Here is a 17,635-nt window from a genome sequence, read left to right as displayed (position 1 = left end):
TTCTGCACAATAATAAATAAAAAAAAAACATATATTGCTATTTGAAAAAAAAATTGTATATCGCTTTGAAAAATAATAATAGTAATAATAAATGCGCCCCAATAGGCGCTCACTCTATTATAGTGTATTTAGATCCAGTTCACATAATTTTTTGTTTTTTAAAATCAGACTATAAATGACGGAGTTATGGCTTGCGGCGTTTTTTAGGAGACAGCCTGTATATCCTATAGAAATGCCTACGTCTTTATTTTATTTTACACTGTCCAACAGGATTTGCAATATTAAAAAACGGATACCCGACAGATACACGACAGGATAATATAAAGTTATAAAAAAATACAAATACAGTCAATAGTAAAAACAGAGAAAAAAATATACTTAAGTCTCAAATTAAAAGTGTAATCAATATCACATATAGAGGACACAAAGATAAATAGAACATGATAAGTAAAAATTGTACTGATTGATTTACAAAGAAAAACAAAAACGCATTCAATAATTTTGAAATGCGATTTAATATTCAAAACACTGCAGTTATAAAAATCAATATTATTTCGAATAGTGTTATGATTATCGCACATAACGTACACTTGGGAAAATTGTTAAACATTCGTCTGAAATGTTTGCAGCCAGTGGCGGCTCCTGACTTCCATACCAGGGAGGGCGCAAAAATTTAGGTACAAAATATTGAAAACAAAAACCAAATATAATTGTGTAGTTTTATTTTAAGTACTATTGAAATATGTATGGGAAAAATATGCTCAACATTATCTTTTATCGTGAAAGTCCATTCTTCTGCTTTTGTCCGAAGAAACTTTAATTATTAATTTTTCGTTAAAGTTTGGTATTTCCCGCATCATTGATTTTTCAGTAGATAGCATTAAAAGTGATGTTAGTCTGTCTTTACAGTCCACTTTAAACTTTTATAATCTTTTAAAGACACAGGAAATAATACGTAGGTAACAAAATTTTACTCAATACGTAAACAAATTACGTTTAATTTGGTTACAGGCGGACCAAATGCATAATAAATATATGCTACTCCCACATCTTTCACTGCTGCGCGACGGTAACCATGACCACCGCTGTAAACACTTTACAGATTTAGGGGCGAGCTACGAGAAGTCCACGTATTCAGTGTTTTTCAAATGAATTTTGCAAGTCGAGTTAAATTGATTGCACATTATAAATTTAACATTTCTTTTTTAATGTGTTTCATAAGGCTAACATATTTAATTATCTAGATAACATTGTAAACTAAATTTTAAATTCTATTTTTTTTTACTATGAAAACTTCTAGAGCTGCACCAGCCGCCACTGTTTGCAGCTCTATGTACATTAAAATTTAGTTACAATATGTCAGGAATAATAACATTATTTAATATTTTATATAAACAAGCTTGGAATTTAAGCAGAAATATACCGGATGAGCCATTTTAGCGCATGTATTGGGATCTCGGAAAATATACAAATAAATACATAAATACAAAAACAATTAATTAATTGAAGAAAGGCAAACGGACTCTAGTCGTTTTAATTTTCGAGATAATTTTAAAATCAGAAATTAAATTAATAATTTTTCAAATCTGTATAAACTTTATCACTGCAACTTTTTGGAAAAACTTTTAATATGGACTCACATTTTTTCAACCTTCTTTCTTTTTCTTTGCAGGCGTCATATAGAATTACGTTGAGCGAAAGAGCATTTTTTAAGCTTTCCATAATTCAATAACGTATAGAAAAAAAAAGATAAATAATGCAACGGAAATGGAATAGCAAAGTTTAAACAAAGATTTGAGTGTATAGTAGTGAAATTTTTTCCAAAAATTTGTACTGATAACATTTTTAACGCTTCTTTTTTCAGAAAAGTGGAACACCCAAAGGAAAATTTAATTTATCGTTGGCAAATATTGTCAAAACTAGCTATGTATATTTTTTATATTATTCACGCAAAACTAAAACTTCTATTTTCTTAAAACTGTACTATATAAAATTGATATATTTAATTAAGACGTTTGGTTTTTTCCTAAGAAATGCAAAACATATGAAACGTACAATACAGTACGAATTTTCCAGAAATTTCAGCCAAATTCCAAATAATTAATCGCTAATAGCTTCAACACAAAGGTATATTTTGTAATACGTCGACTTCCTTCCCCAAAGATGCATTCTTATAAATAATATGTACAATCAAATTAAAAACAGAATCATGCATTAAGTGGTGATCAAATTTCTTTCGAACTGGTTTTAACAGGACGCGATATAAGAAATCTTGAGGAAATAGTAGTAGTAGAAAGGCAAGCAACAGAGAGATTTGGCCCTGAAGTATGAAACAGAACATACAAAGAAAGAACCTTCACATATATGTATGTATAAAGAGAAACCAATTCCGATACCCCAACAAAATATTAAATTTACGTTTTTCCAAAAACATATTTAATTTTTCTTTCCAAAATAAACTAGCAAAAATACTCGCAAATTTCAATACATATCATCTATGTAATTACTGAAATGACGTTCTACTATGAAAAATCAAAAAATCATTATATACTACTTAATGCCAATATGTTCTGGGGCACTACCAAAACATACGAGTACAAAAACATTATCGCTCATCCCGGTTTTTTTTCGTAGATATTGATTATCAGGATGACGTATCTCTTTTTGATTAATTATAGAGATAAAAGTATGAATAAATGAAGGTCGTTTGAACGAAAATATATTTGAGATAACAGTATTTCTGTGTTCAATGTATACTTACATATCAACGCATACTAACTGTTCATTATAATTGCCTATTTGATGAATTTGCATCACTATATCCTATTTATTGTTCGAAGGTTTTAATACACCAAGTTTTCTTTCAACTTGTTAAATAACTATAATGACCATACCGTAGTAACTCCACAATTTTACGATTTGATGATTTTTATGATTTTATGTTTTAATTTTACCGCACCGCAACTAATGGTAACGATATTTAAGTAATATTGAATGCAATATCACTTCTAAAATTACCTTTGGATAAATACCATCAATATTTGTGGAGATAAATTCCAAGAAGACCCCTGCGCCACTTTTTTGGAATTAATCGCATTCGACATTCGAGGTGGAAATACATTGGCGGCGTGTCTCTTCATAAGTCCTGTGCATTTTCAGTGTCATTTCTTATTAAAATAAATCAATGGAGGATGGAAGTGAAAACTAAAAAAAAGGAATTTTAATTCCCAGTCGAAGATTATCGTGTTTAACTTGTATAATTATTTTAACATAATTTTTCCAAGTGAAAATAAAATATAATTAAAAAACCGTGTTGTAGCTATAGAAATAAAAAATACATTTTAATATAAACTTGTTTGAATTATAGAAAAGCTGATTTCCAAAACTTATATCTTGAAATAGTGGATTTATCTGTTCTCTCTTCGTTGACTAATGTGGATAGCACTATTCCCACTATTTACATATTTTGAATGACGTCTTAATAAAATAAGTTCTTGAAAATAAATTTATACTACACTATAAAGTTTTCTTTCTAAATAGTTCAATATTGTCTTCCAATGGAAAATAAAATACAACAAAGCTTATAAGTAATATATGCCAACAAAATATCGCTACTATTATGGGGATTACAAAAATCTTAGATCATCTTTTAAAACTCTAGTGACAGAATTCTAAGAATGACATTAAATCCATCTCATCTATTCATCATTATGTTTAATAACAGCAACAAGATACACAAAATCTTGTAAAAGTATTTGTAAATATATTTATTTTCAAACGCTTTTGAACCATCGCACAACACTGAAACGATATTCGATTGTGTAAACATTAATGTTCTGAACAAACTGCGTATTTCTGAATCTGATACAAGTGATACACATACAACCTTAAAAATAATGGAAGCCAATATGTGCATAGGCCCTGACTTACTCCCAGCTTTTTTCATTATACTGTGCAATTACGTTTTATAAACCTTTGATAATTCTATTTAAATCTGAAAATTTTATCACCCTGTGGAAGACGTCTTCCTAAAGGATGTGCGAAAACGACGCGAATTATAGGCCCACTTCCATTTTGCGCAACTTTGGTCCAATTCTAGAAATAATCAAGTATTCTTATATTATATTATGCCTACTACGAATCTGAACAAAAGGGTGAACCACGATTATGAATTCACATGAAAAACGTAACTTATTTCGCATGTTCCTGATCAAGGGGGTCATGACTGTGCCGCTGCGATATCTCGCCCACCTGCTATAATTTTTAATCTTTCTCTTAAACTTAATATATTTCCCGATCTATGGAAATCTGCCAGTATGTATATTAAAGAATGGTGATTCTGCTCACATAATTAATTATAGACCTATAACTTTACTTCGCAATTTTGCCAAAGTTTTCGAGATATCTTTGTATAACCGCATCTATCCTCTTATTTGTTCATTTGTTTCTATAGACCAGCATGGTTTTATGAATAAGCGCTCTACTAATACGAACTTGATTTGTTTTACTCAATATTTATCTAATACTAACGACCACAGCAAGGGCAGGTACAGTACAGGTGTAGATGTGATGTACACTGATTTTTCGAAAGCATTCGACAGATGCAGAGTTGACCATAAGCTACTGTTGGTAAAGTTGGAGAGACATGGGTTTTCTGAGTCTTTGATTAAATTATTTGCTTCTTATTTGTCAAATCGCACTCAATATGTTACATTTAATGGTTTCAAACTATCACCTACGTATCTACATCAGGAGTTCCACAAGGCTCCAACCTAGGCCCATTGCTTGTTTCTATTTTTATCAGTGATTTGAGCTCACTCATTACATGTGATGTTATTTTTTTTTCGCTGACGATTTGAAAATATTTTCGGCTATCGAATCAAAAGATAATTGTGACTATTTGCAAATGAATTTGGAAAATTGTTTGGTGCGTGTCAAATTACCTCAGTGTAAACATCTCCAAGTGTAAGACTGTTATATTCTCACGTAAATTCAATGTAATTATTTATGACTACCGAATTGACTTTGAAATTCTGACACGAGTAGATGAAGTTAAAGATCTGGGAGTGTTTTTCGACAATAAACTTAGTTTTTCTTCACATATTGAGATGACTGTCTCATCATCATCCATGAGGATGTTGGGTTTTATTTTTAGAATGGGTCAAGAGATCCGTGACAACAATGTTCCGATTAAACTGTATCAATATGTTCGTTCCAAATTGGAATACTGCTCGTTAGTGTGGAACCCAATCTATGTATGTTACATTATGATTGATAGAGTACAGAAGAAGTTTTTGAAATTTTTAGCATTCCGCATTGACAATAGATATCCAGAGAGGGGTTGTGAGTATAATCATCTATTAAACAGATTTGATTTCACTTCATTATTGCATAGAAGAAAGATGTATAGCGTAAAATTTTTATATATGCTACTGCATAGTATCATTGATGCACCGAACCATGTTATGTGCAGCAACTATAACTCTGTATGTCATATATGTGATATTTTCAATTGCAGTATTGGTGTACTATTACATAATTTTAAAAATAATTGTGACGTACCGTAATATGTGCTACTGTACCTAATTTATACATGTATTTGTTTCTCTCTAATCTATATTTCAGTATTATTTATTTAGTCTAGTTATTGTATTAATATTTTATCTTTATCTGTATTATTATTAGTTTCTGTTGTTTTTTACTTTGCCCTGTAATTGGAATTATTCTGTTGGACAAATAAATAAATAAATAAATAAATAAATAATTATTGTAGATGTAAAATTTGACAAAATTGACCATGCTATCTCGCCAGTCGCTATCAGTTTGTTCAGAACAAGAGTTTTGAATCAAATACTTTCCGTCAGACGTCTGGTGTTCCCCACGGTTCAATATTAGGTCCTCTTGTATTTATAATATACAACTGGTGTATTAACAATAATAAAATACAAATTTTTTGTCGCATGATACACTGGCCTGTCCAATTTAATCTTAATTTAAGTTTCTGCTACCCTATTTATGTTTGCGAACAACGAATTTTGTGCGGATCTGTTTTGTTTAAATTTACAAAAAACTTCGGGAATACGTAACTGAAAAACATCAGAATATTTATTTGGCTTCTGAAAATTATGAATAAATTCTCCTAGACACATTCGAGACTGATTTATTTATACTGGTGTGAACCAAAAAGCAATCGCATATTGGAGACCCCGGCGTTAAGAAAGTCAACCGTTGGACAAAAGTTCCGTTTTCTACTTGAAATTCACGTATATCGTCCTCTATCTGTAACGTTTCGTCAAAGAATTCCATGGGCGACTGCGATTTAAATAACAAATCGCCGGTTAAAAAAAAACGAAACGGCCGAGCAACAATGTAATAATATAAACAGGGAGTGGTAGGTAATGCCTGCCTAGGCAGGGTACACAAGACACACAAAAGTGCTAAAATGACAACTGGTACGGAGTGATCATAACGCTAATAACGCCGTAAGCCGCTTTTCTGGCATTGTATGCATAGTGGGTAATTGTGAAATGTAGATGCGCCTCTGATTGTTTGAATATCAAGTAGGCAGTCCGATGGTATTTTGTTCGATCTCGCGAGGAATGAACGCATGGCGTGCTAGATCACTTTCACGGGATCCATTAGAATTGTGACAATGAGGTTAATAAAATACATGAAAGAATTATAAAAAAGTGTGAATTTAGATATATGTACTAGCAGAAAGTTAAACATCTCTTCTTTCAATAACGGCTACATTGTTCTCTCGTTATTGTTCATTTAAAAAGGTTTTGTTAGTGTCACCAAAAAAAAGTGAACTAGGTGACCCCTGAGTAAAATGAAAAAATATTTCTCGAGGTGCAGTGACTAAATATAATTAGTATCCATTCATGGCAGTCTAGATCTTCTTGTGATTGTGTTTCGTTATTTAAGCTTACTTTCAATTTGGCCTACTTACTAGAGGTGATAAAATCTACTACGAAATACTGCAATATTAATAAACACCGAGTAAGATGCTAGGTAAGATGTGACACTCAAAAATATTCTTTTATATGTCTTGCCTTTCTATAATCAAAAATGATCATGATTGTTTATAATTTTTAAAATCTTGACAGATAAATTATCGAGTATGTAATGTCTTCGTTGAAAATATACATAGAGTACTTTAAAATGTTATAGATACGCTCTTTAACTCTAAACAGACTGGCAAACTGATGTCAAAAATTATATTGTTGCCAGAGGAATATTCTCTCAGTTACCTACAACAAAAAATAGTTTTTTTTACGTCGAAATAACACTAGAAATTAAATTAATGGCAGTCACTTGCCAAAAAGAACCAAAGTTGAAAACGACCATGGAATATTTAAAATTCCAATTTTTCACTATATTTTAATCATTTATTTAACCCTCAACGGTCACATTAGTGCGAATTCGCTCCACCGGTTTTTTTGAACAGCTGGCATTTTTTAGACAACAGGTTTTCCAACCACGATAATTCCTTTTATAGCCCAAACAGTCGAGCCGTACCACAAGCTGGCTTCAATCTGTTGTTGTCGGCCAAACTAGGAAGTCTGAAAAGTTCGATCGGTGCGAATTCGCACTAGTGTGGGTAAAAGTGTGGCTGAATTTATATCGTGTTTTTGTACTTTGTGACGTAATAACAATAACATAATTCTTGTTGGAATCCGGAATTGTGTATTAGAAAAACTGCATTGCACATACCAGTAGCAGTTTCTATAAAGGGTCATTTGGTCAATGACCTTCGACGTAAATATACGATAATAAAGAAAGATTCAACATATTATAGAAACTGGGAGATATTTATATTTTTAAGGATATGTGTATTTTTACTGTAAAATGTATATATTTATTATATAGTATATCATAGAAGTGAAAGAGAAATAAATGATTTCCAGTGTTTAGTATGTTCAAAGTTATTTAGTATCAGATTGGTCTTTTTTTGTGCAAAAAAATATATACAAAGACTCAAAATATAAAATTTCAGTAGAAAATTGTGCTAAAATAATTTCTGATATTAAACACGTTTATTTATTAAAATAAAAGAACTTTATCCTCAAGACGTGTTTAAATTAATCAGAATTGAGTGATAGACTAGTTAAAACTTAAAACTGAACTATTTTAAAATAGGGATATTTTCGTTGCAGATGTTTATTGAAAAATAACTTGTGTATTACATTTTCTGAAAGAGTTAAAACTTTAAAAATGGTGCATACCCCTCCCTACGACAGTCGAAAGTGTGCTTTGTTTTTCAACTCTAAAAAGAATAAAGAATTTTTAAGAAATAATGAGATAAGAAAGGTTTAGCCCTTCAGTTATGCTCAGTATAGAAAAATTGTCTATAAAGCAGATAAAAAATTTCAACGAAAAAGTTATTGTTATCTTCACATCTCAAAAGAATCTGATTTCTTATGTAAATCATTTGAAGTATGTTAACTACTTAAAATTGACCTTCCTATTTCTAAATCCAGCAGCCGCCCCTAAATGGGGGCAAAGTTGCGTAATCAGGGGACCAACATTATGTCTCTAAAAAATCAAGGCTAACATGAAATTCGAAAAAAACGAAATTTTGGAAAAAAGAACATTTTCTAATGGCAACTCTGTCCTTTATCGAATGGCATAATTAATTTTTATATGTAACGTTTCGTCTCTCCAGGGCCATCATCAACTTAATTTTTTTAAATACGACCCTGGAAATTTTATTACATTTTTTGCAAGCCTTCATGGCCCTCAATACTGTACTGCCTCAGTTCGAACCAGATTCAGACGTTTTGTCTAAAAAAAAATTATCTTAAATGTATTCATACCAAATTTATCTATTTTTTTTTTTAAGATTTCTATGTTTCTTGAATTATCGTACACTCTATGTGTCGTTAGGCCCTTTGAAATCCACCTAGTTATTTAAACTATTACTATCACACGATACAATAAAACATTATTAAAAAATTTGATGATGGTCCTGGAGAGACGACGCGTTACATATAAAAATTGATTATGCCATTCGATAGAGGGCAAAAAGTTCCCATGAGAAAGTGTTGTTCTTTTTTCAATATCACCTCAAACAAGGCTGAAATTAAGCTAAAACGGATTTCCACAATTTCGGTTTTTTTCAAATATTTCGAAAACTAATCCATGTTAGCCTTGATTTTTTAGAGGCATGTTGGTCCCCTGATTAAGCAACTTTGCCCCCATTTAAGATACTTCGTATCTCTTACCGTTTCCGAGATCCCTGTTGTGTGAGAAACGAATTTGTAGCAGCCTGTATATCATTTTAAAAAATAGAGATCTTTTTATTTTAAAGCAATTTCACATTAAATATTTTCTTTAACCATATTCAAGAAAGAAAAATAACTGTTAATAAGTAGGTATTTAATATCCATTTTAAAACTTTTAAAAGGTGGTGGGCCACCTTAAAGGTCACACTAGTGCGAATTGGGATTTTACCAATTTTATGTCTTCTTATTTTATTTTATAAATAATGACTAGAGAAAAAGTAAAAAAGTATTTTGAAGTTCAAATTCCATATTTTTAAGAAAAAAACACCCCATATTGTATGTATGTATGTATGTATGTGTATTATATTATCGATTTTTTCCGGTATCTCGAATATAGGCATTTTTTGAAATTGTGATTTTTGGCTCCGCTTCTGTAAATTGATGTTTATTTTACACTCTTTTATGTAAAAATATTAATTTAAACAATATTACCCATAAATATTGAAAAAATGGTTAACAATAACTAAATAAACAATGTTCTAGTCTATTCGACAAGTAAAATGAAGTGAAAATTTTGAAAATTTGCATTTCATTTCACTTTATTTCTACATTATATGATAATAAACGACCTCTTGAAGTTATGATGGCATAGACTTAAACATGACAAGAAAACAACAAAACATCAGTAATGATCCAATGGCGTTTCTGATTAATTTTTGTATGCATTATTAATGTATTTTTGCACGTCTCTCTAAATTATTTTATCAGAAATAATGATAACAAAGCTATTGGTAACAATTAACTCACTCTTTCTCTTATCTCTATATGCGTCACAAAGTAGATTTTAAATACAGTAAAATTTTATATTTACAGCACTATTACCATAAACATTTACATGTGTATTTAACTAAAAATATCTGCTGAAATGGACAGGAGCTTCTGAAACAAAAATAATGTCTTTTAAACTATTTTGTTTCGACTTTTTGACTAATTGGACGAAATTGTTAAACTTGATTAATTCAAAATCAATATCTTTGTACTTTAAACTTACAACGCGAGATAATAAATCAACTACTCAAAAAAAAATACCACCAATCGCTGCTGTAGATCTCGACGAGATTTAATTCTCTGATCCCCAGATAATTTCCCAAACGAAAATTTATAATAGCCACTTCAAAATGCGCTTAAGCTTCGTAGATTTTATTTAGATTAGTTCGAGTGTTATTAAGATGTCATCCGCAGACAATTTACAATGCAATCACTCGTTTTCTAAACAGTGAAAGGGCTAGGCTTTCATACGGTCGTTTGAATGGTGTATTCAACCGACTTGCTCATTTTGTTCCGCATTGTGCGGGTCTAAATAGATTTTGCTTTGTGTATATAACATACTGTGCATACGTACTACTTCATAAAGATAATATAATGTAGAAGAGGCTTCTTATTACTGGTAAAAAAATAAACATTTTATGCACGGCTCCTAAGACAGGCAACCTTCGTTTAGAGCAGCTGTATTGTTGGTTGCCTGATTCGATGAGAGAATATATATTATTCTAATAATACATAGGATGTTCGTTTGTTTAGTAACCCATGAGCCATACTTCAAGTTCAAGAATAGTTTTCTTGAATGAAAATATACCGATCCAAGCCAAGTTGCCTAAATAAGATGTTGCTTCTTTAAAAACATGCAAGCTTTCCAAACAATTTTGTCCACATTTTAAAGCCATATATATTTTTAACTTTAAGATAATTTAATGAAAGGACCCCGCACAAATCTTATGGAAATTGGGTCCCGGTCAAATTCGCTGAATTTTTGATATGTGATAGAGTTCATCATACTGGTCAATTGTCTCAATGGCCACAAAGCTTAAAAATGGATAGTTTGGCCGGTACAGAGCTTTAAAGCTCCGAATATCCTCCACGGATTTATGTATATGCGCAGTGTGTATAGACTTTTGAAATAGCCTATTTCATTTTTTTTATTATCTAGGTTTATATTTTTGAGGTTGCTGAATTCAGATCTGTTGTTAGATTTTCAAAATTGACAGTTGGCAGCTGTCAAATAGCTGTCAATGTGCTATAATAAAGCCAAAAACTTGTTTTTTTATGTTTTATCTTTCTTTTTTTTTAGTTCGATAAGTTCAAAGACGATATCAAATCAATAACAATGACTATCGGCAGCTGTCATTTAGCTGTCAACAATTCTTCAAAGTCCGGTAATAAAGTCAAAAAATTATTTTTTGTTTATAACTTCAAGTTTTTTAGATAAGTGAATATAAATATGATATAAAATTATGTAGTCATCAGCTTACAGCTGTCAACAAGCTGTCAACTAACTGTCAAAATGCAATAATAAAGTCAAAATGTTACTTTTTTTAAAAAGCTTTAAGTTGCTTAGATCACCGAGTTCAAAAGTGATGTCATAAACTTATATCATGTTTGATTTCTTATCCACAAAGTTAAGCACAAAAAATAAGTTACTTGCCCAATTTCCATAAGATTTGTGCGGGGTCCTTTGATACAAAGGGGTGCTTGGGGTAATAAAAAATAAGCTTATTTTTTACTCAAAGCACAGAGTTCGCTAAGAATACCTTTTGTTACATATGTTACAGAAGAAATCTAGGTCTGTAAAAGATAACAACTATTCTCACAGACAAGGCTAGATATTGTGGGAAACAATATCTATGGGTTACGTGCCTCAAATAGTATTGAATTATACCAGAAATGCCTAACAAATAGCTAGTAATAAATAATTATTCAAAATAAAAATTAAAAGGATGTCTAAGTATAATTAATAAAAAAAAACACATGACATTGATATCTTTAAACAATGCAATCATTCAAATATTGTATTTTTGTTGTTCTACAATCATCTTTGAAATCGACACGTAAAAACGGCTACTACAGAAAGATCTTGCTGTTAAACAGCAAAATACAAATACAAATACAAAACAAACTACAACATATGCTCAAAATGTCCACCACCATTTTCAATGCACGCACAACACCTTCGAATCCAATTTTCGCGTACTCGCTGGAAAACACCTCAAGAAAAGGAAATAGTGGTACGCAAAAAACACTCCGACACGGCCAAATCCAGATACCAACTGAATTGCGTATTGGTGGTTGCTGAACACCTTGGTACATCGTGTTAATAAACCGCCGCGCCGTTGTCACATTGTTCGATATGAATTTTATCGAATTTTAAATATATTACATGTTCAAGAAAGTGATAAACATTGTATTTTATGGTATTATATGCACGCAGTTATGTCAATTGTCAATATTCCTTAATTAATAGAACTTTTGTACGTCAAGTTGGAGATTTTGATAATTTTTTTCTCTATGGTTGAGTTTAGGACCCATGTCATATAAGGTTTTTTTGTTCATCTTAATGTATTCTATCGTCTATTGAAATTAAGGCAGTCAAACTTCTAACACCCTGTACCCCACATAGAATAGTTGTTTTCCGCAATATCAATGGTTAAGACACTTGTCTGTGGGGTTAGATATCTTTTGCATACTGAGAATTCTGGTATTGAATTGACTACGTTTGATAAGATGTAAAAAATGGATATATTTTGATTTTGACGATTTTAACTTTGGTTCTTGGCAACATAAATAACACGAAAGTGTATGTCTGGTTGCCTACGCACCATGCATTTATACACAATTTCCTAACATTGTAATGAACCATGTGCCATGTGTTAAAATACGATATTTGCAGGTGCACCTATAGAAATTGGCTAATAAATAAATAAAGGCACAGCAGTAGACATGGTTTGGATTTTTATCAACAACCTCTGCACCTTGACACCAAATCATTGTTCAATAGTCTAATTAAATTTAGTAAATCTAGAGTTTTGTTATCAGCTAGGAGATGACGTATTATGGTGTTTTAAATTTCACTACCCCTCCCCTCTTGGAATTCGGATTAACTACGCCCATGACTGTCAACAATGGATGCATGACTATAATTACTCTCTGATAAGGATAATAACACTCATTAATAGTTTCCGGATAACTATAAAAAAATTTAAAACGTAGGTATTTTGTAAACATGTTGCTTGGTAAAAATTTGAAAACGTATACTCCCCCTATTATATTGTTTATAATGCGGAATTCAATTTGTATGTGGTAAAATAAATAAATGTTGAAGTATTACATTAAATGTAATTAAAAAACTATATTTTTAGTCTGAATATTACGTATAATATGAATATTTGGCCCAATACAAAGATTTGCTATATTTTTCCCTTTATAGTACTTATTTTAAAGTATAAAACTCCTCGTGTCAAATAAATATTCACCTAATCTCTAAAGACTCCTCTACGTAGGGAGATCGATCGTTCTAAAAATATCAGCGATGATTTAAAAGGCTTTAAATTAAACTGCATGAGATTTCGTCATTTCGCACAATTTTTTCCTGCGCCAACCTTGCTGTTTGTTCGATTGAATCGCATTAAAATAACAATTAAGGGCGTGTTTAATTACTAGGATAGATGTTCAAAGACTATAATTTACACTTGAATAAACCTACAATTTCCGTAAAAAAATATTTGAATAAATGAAATATTTATCGAATTAACTTTTCCATTTATCGAAATCGAAGGATTCTGCGATTAAGTTAGATTCTGTAGGGTTCAGGTCTGTACAGTGGCAAACAGTTTTAGAAAATTAAGTAACGACCTTTTTAACAAACACCTCAGGTGTCTATTATTCTTTAGTTTAGTTATGATATGAAGCTATATCGTAAACAAAATCTACAGGATATAAAATAGCGTGTAGGAATTTTTATGACAAATTAAACTAGAAAAGGCGATTAACCTGGCTTCTGTGGTACCGCCTTGTCGAAACATTTGAATTTTATTTGGAGCACCGATATAACTGGTTCTGTTATTAATATGTAAGGTGTACTACGACGGAATCCCGAGTTTCTCTTGAGTAATTACCGTGTTGGAAATAATGGTGTTGTTGCACCAGAAATCGTGGACACGTGGATATCATATTTTATCTACTAAAAGGATTCTTAAAGCCGCTTTACAGTCTGCAATTCTTTCTGCAAGTTGCAAGTCTCTTGCACGTAGGCATGCGCACTGAGCAGCAGTGTATTGCAAAAGTTGTCTTATCTGAAAGACTCTTGCACTTTTGGAATATCGGTTTTGCTCGATTTTTATTGCAGCTTTTCTGCAATTCTGGGGGAATAATTTAGTAATCTGTATGGTTACCACCTATATAAAAGTTCCTAGGCAGAACTATCAAATTCAAATGTGTTATCTGACACTTTAGAATGGTTGTAATTAGACTGACTTGTAAAAGTATCTGAGACTGAAATTTTTATTTTAAAGGTTATGGTTACGTGGTAATTTTTATATTTGTATAAAAGGTTTAGTGTAGTGTGCATTCGGTTTGAAGTGTTGGTATCACTTCTATTGCAATTGCGAATTGACAACTGTAAAACAAACCATGAATCAGAATTTCGGGAAAGGTATTGCAAGTGAAAGGGCTTGCTGCAAGTTATTGCAGAAAGAATTGCGGACTGTAAAGCGGCTTTTATGGAGAGTGGGCAATTTTTAGTGGTTTGTTACTAGAAGATATAGACAGATAAAATCCGAACAGTGGTAAAAGTTGCGTTGCGAAATGTTAATTCAGTGTGCAGTGCATACTTAACTCTGATTACAAAAATCCTTTAGTTCCAGGAAAATTTAAAAAAAAAATCCAGTTTGCTAAGAAACAGGGTGGGCCATTAGTGTGAGAAAGTACACTAACTCCCTTGTTACTTATAATACTGAAAAAATGTTTATATAAAAGTTGTACAGAATCAAGAAACCTAAACTACAAAATTAATTTCAAACATACAGGGCGATAAGTAAAAACGGGACACGCCAAACATTACATTTTTTAAATGGAACACCCTGTATATTTTTAAACAGTTGGATTTCTAAGAAAATTCTATATATGGCAATATAAACAGTTTATCATTTTAGTACGGGGTTGCCAAGTTATGTAGGAAATTCTTAGAATTTTGGAAAAAACATGACCTCGAAGAAGTTGTATTAACTTTCAACTACTAACATTTGGAGCAAAAATATTTGGCAGAGTTATAGACAAATGTTATACAAAGGCTCCTATATTAGCTAATGTCGATATTTTATACAGGGCATTTTTTTATAAGACGATAATTTTTAGAAAGTTCAAACTTGATTTTCTAAAATTTTTCAAATGGAACACCCTATATTTTATTGTTTTATTTTATTCGCATATCACTCCGCTTCAACTTTTATTAAGCATGTTCTATACCTAAAATTGTTAGTTTTAATAGCTTTGACAGTTTAAAACGTAAAGTCAAAAAAAGTTCAGAAGACGAAAAGAGTTTAGAAATATTAACGATCTTGTGATATATTATTTTACAAATTTTTTAACTAATTTTACTATTTACTACTATTTTTTAATTTTAAATATAAATTTTTCACCTCACTTTCCAAAATTCCGTCGTCGCGCTCAAAACCGCTCCGAGCAGCCACAGATCGATCCATCCATGATAGTCAATGTTGACGAATGACCATGCTGTCAACCTAGATCCCCTATCCCTACACGATGCGGCACTCCTACGCAGCAGCCCACATCCTTAACAACGCGAAGAAGTTTTCGGTCCGAATTTCGGAAACTCAAAATACTTCGAACTCAAAGAAATTCAGACCTAATGGAAATATAAAAAAACTATAACGAAATAGAAGCTACTCAGAAGGATGTCACTTCCTGAGGCGCCCCACTAAACCAAAACATGCAAGAAATAAACCAGTCAATACAATGTAGACCCTTAAAGAGTACCCGACTCTTAAGCTGCTATACACTAGCCCTTACAAGACACACTGAAAATAGTTCCTAAAGCTTACAGGTCTTAAGTAACTATTATAAACTTTAAAATATAAAAGCAAGTGAATTGCACAAGTGCTTTTGTTGGAAACATTATCCTGAACGTGCCGAATGATAAAATTGGCAAATCCATGAACTAATTTAGATCCGATCTTTTAGTTCCACGACAGCACGAACTATTTTGTTAACTGGACAGCTCAATCTTATGGCGCCCAACGTAGGGCCCTCTTAATTAGGCAAAGCCAACCTTGCAGTTCCACGAACATGGCTGCTGTTAGACCGATTTAAAATGCAGTATTTGATTAGAAGAATACTCATAGTTTATCTTTTCTATTTAAACTCTTTCTCTCTAAACACGAGTCTCATGATGATTGTATATTTTGTTGTCACAATGCTGAAACCAATATACTTCTTAAATTTCCTATCTATCTATGTCATAGCAAATAATTATAATCTAATATCTACGTAGTGTGATATACACCACTGTACCCTAAATAATTGTTGTCTGTAGCAACTAAATTTTTATTATTTTAGAAACTTAGAACGTGTTTTGTAGTCTATAATATACTATTTATTTAGTTATGATTTTTTATATCTTGAATGTACCCTTTTTTGTCATGTAATTGGGACATTTGTCCTGTTGGACATTACTATTTTGATTATTAATTAGTTTAAATAAATAGCTTTACAATAAAGCAAAAATACAGGAGCTAGTAATAGAATATATGATTAGCTCGAGGACAGGTTCTGAGCCTTCTGCTCGTGTTATAATAAATTTTCAGTTGATTTATTTGTCCGCAAAGGCAGAAGCCGCAGAAAACAACGCCGTATAATGTTCCCCGTCCAGTCTCTCCTATTTCAGGCTCGGATTGCACATAGATAAGCGATTTCACAGAACGGTAGGCTGGGTTTCATTTACACTATGACACAGGCATTTCACATATTCTACTGAGAACCAGTCGCGAGAACCACGAAACGGAAAGTTGCAACTTCAAGAAAATGCCATAAGGTTCATTACTGCACGTACTTAATTCCAAAAAAGAAAACAAGCTCTGTGATGATGGTCCTATTATGTTTTTTTCCAGCTACAGAACGCCACTGACTAAGAAAAGGTGCAATATTTAGTGTCTACAGACATGTTATTGAAAAAAATGTTCACTTGTTTCATATCCATAAAAGGCACGGTTTTCACTAATTTTCATTCAGTGCGCACCAAAGTTTCTACAGATTTAAATAATCGTTGAAATAAAAAAATGCGCTTGTTCTTTTTTTCAAAATAATTCGAAAACCTTGTACAAATCCTTCTGTAGATCAAAATAGTGATTAAAAGTTAGTTTTTGGCTATTTCTTCTGCAAAGAAGTGACTTTAATGATCGTTTTTAAAAAAGTAATAAAAAAGTGATCTATGCCACTTCACTGATACCTACTCTGATACTAGTAACTCCTATCTTGAGCATTCTAGTTCATTTTATTATTATTCATGACTAATAATAAAATACATTAAAGTGAAAAGTAACGACATAAGGCGTAAGGCA

The sequence above is a fragment of the Anoplophora glabripennis genome, unplaced genomic scaffold (assembly GCF_000390285.2).
Source record: "Anoplophora glabripennis isolate ALB-LARVAE unplaced genomic scaffold, Agla_2.0 scaffold99, whole genome shotgun sequence".
NCBI lineage: Eukaryota > Metazoa > Arthropoda > Insecta > Coleoptera > Cerambycidae > Anoplophora > Anoplophora glabripennis.
This window is presented reverse-complemented; position numbering follows the sequence as displayed.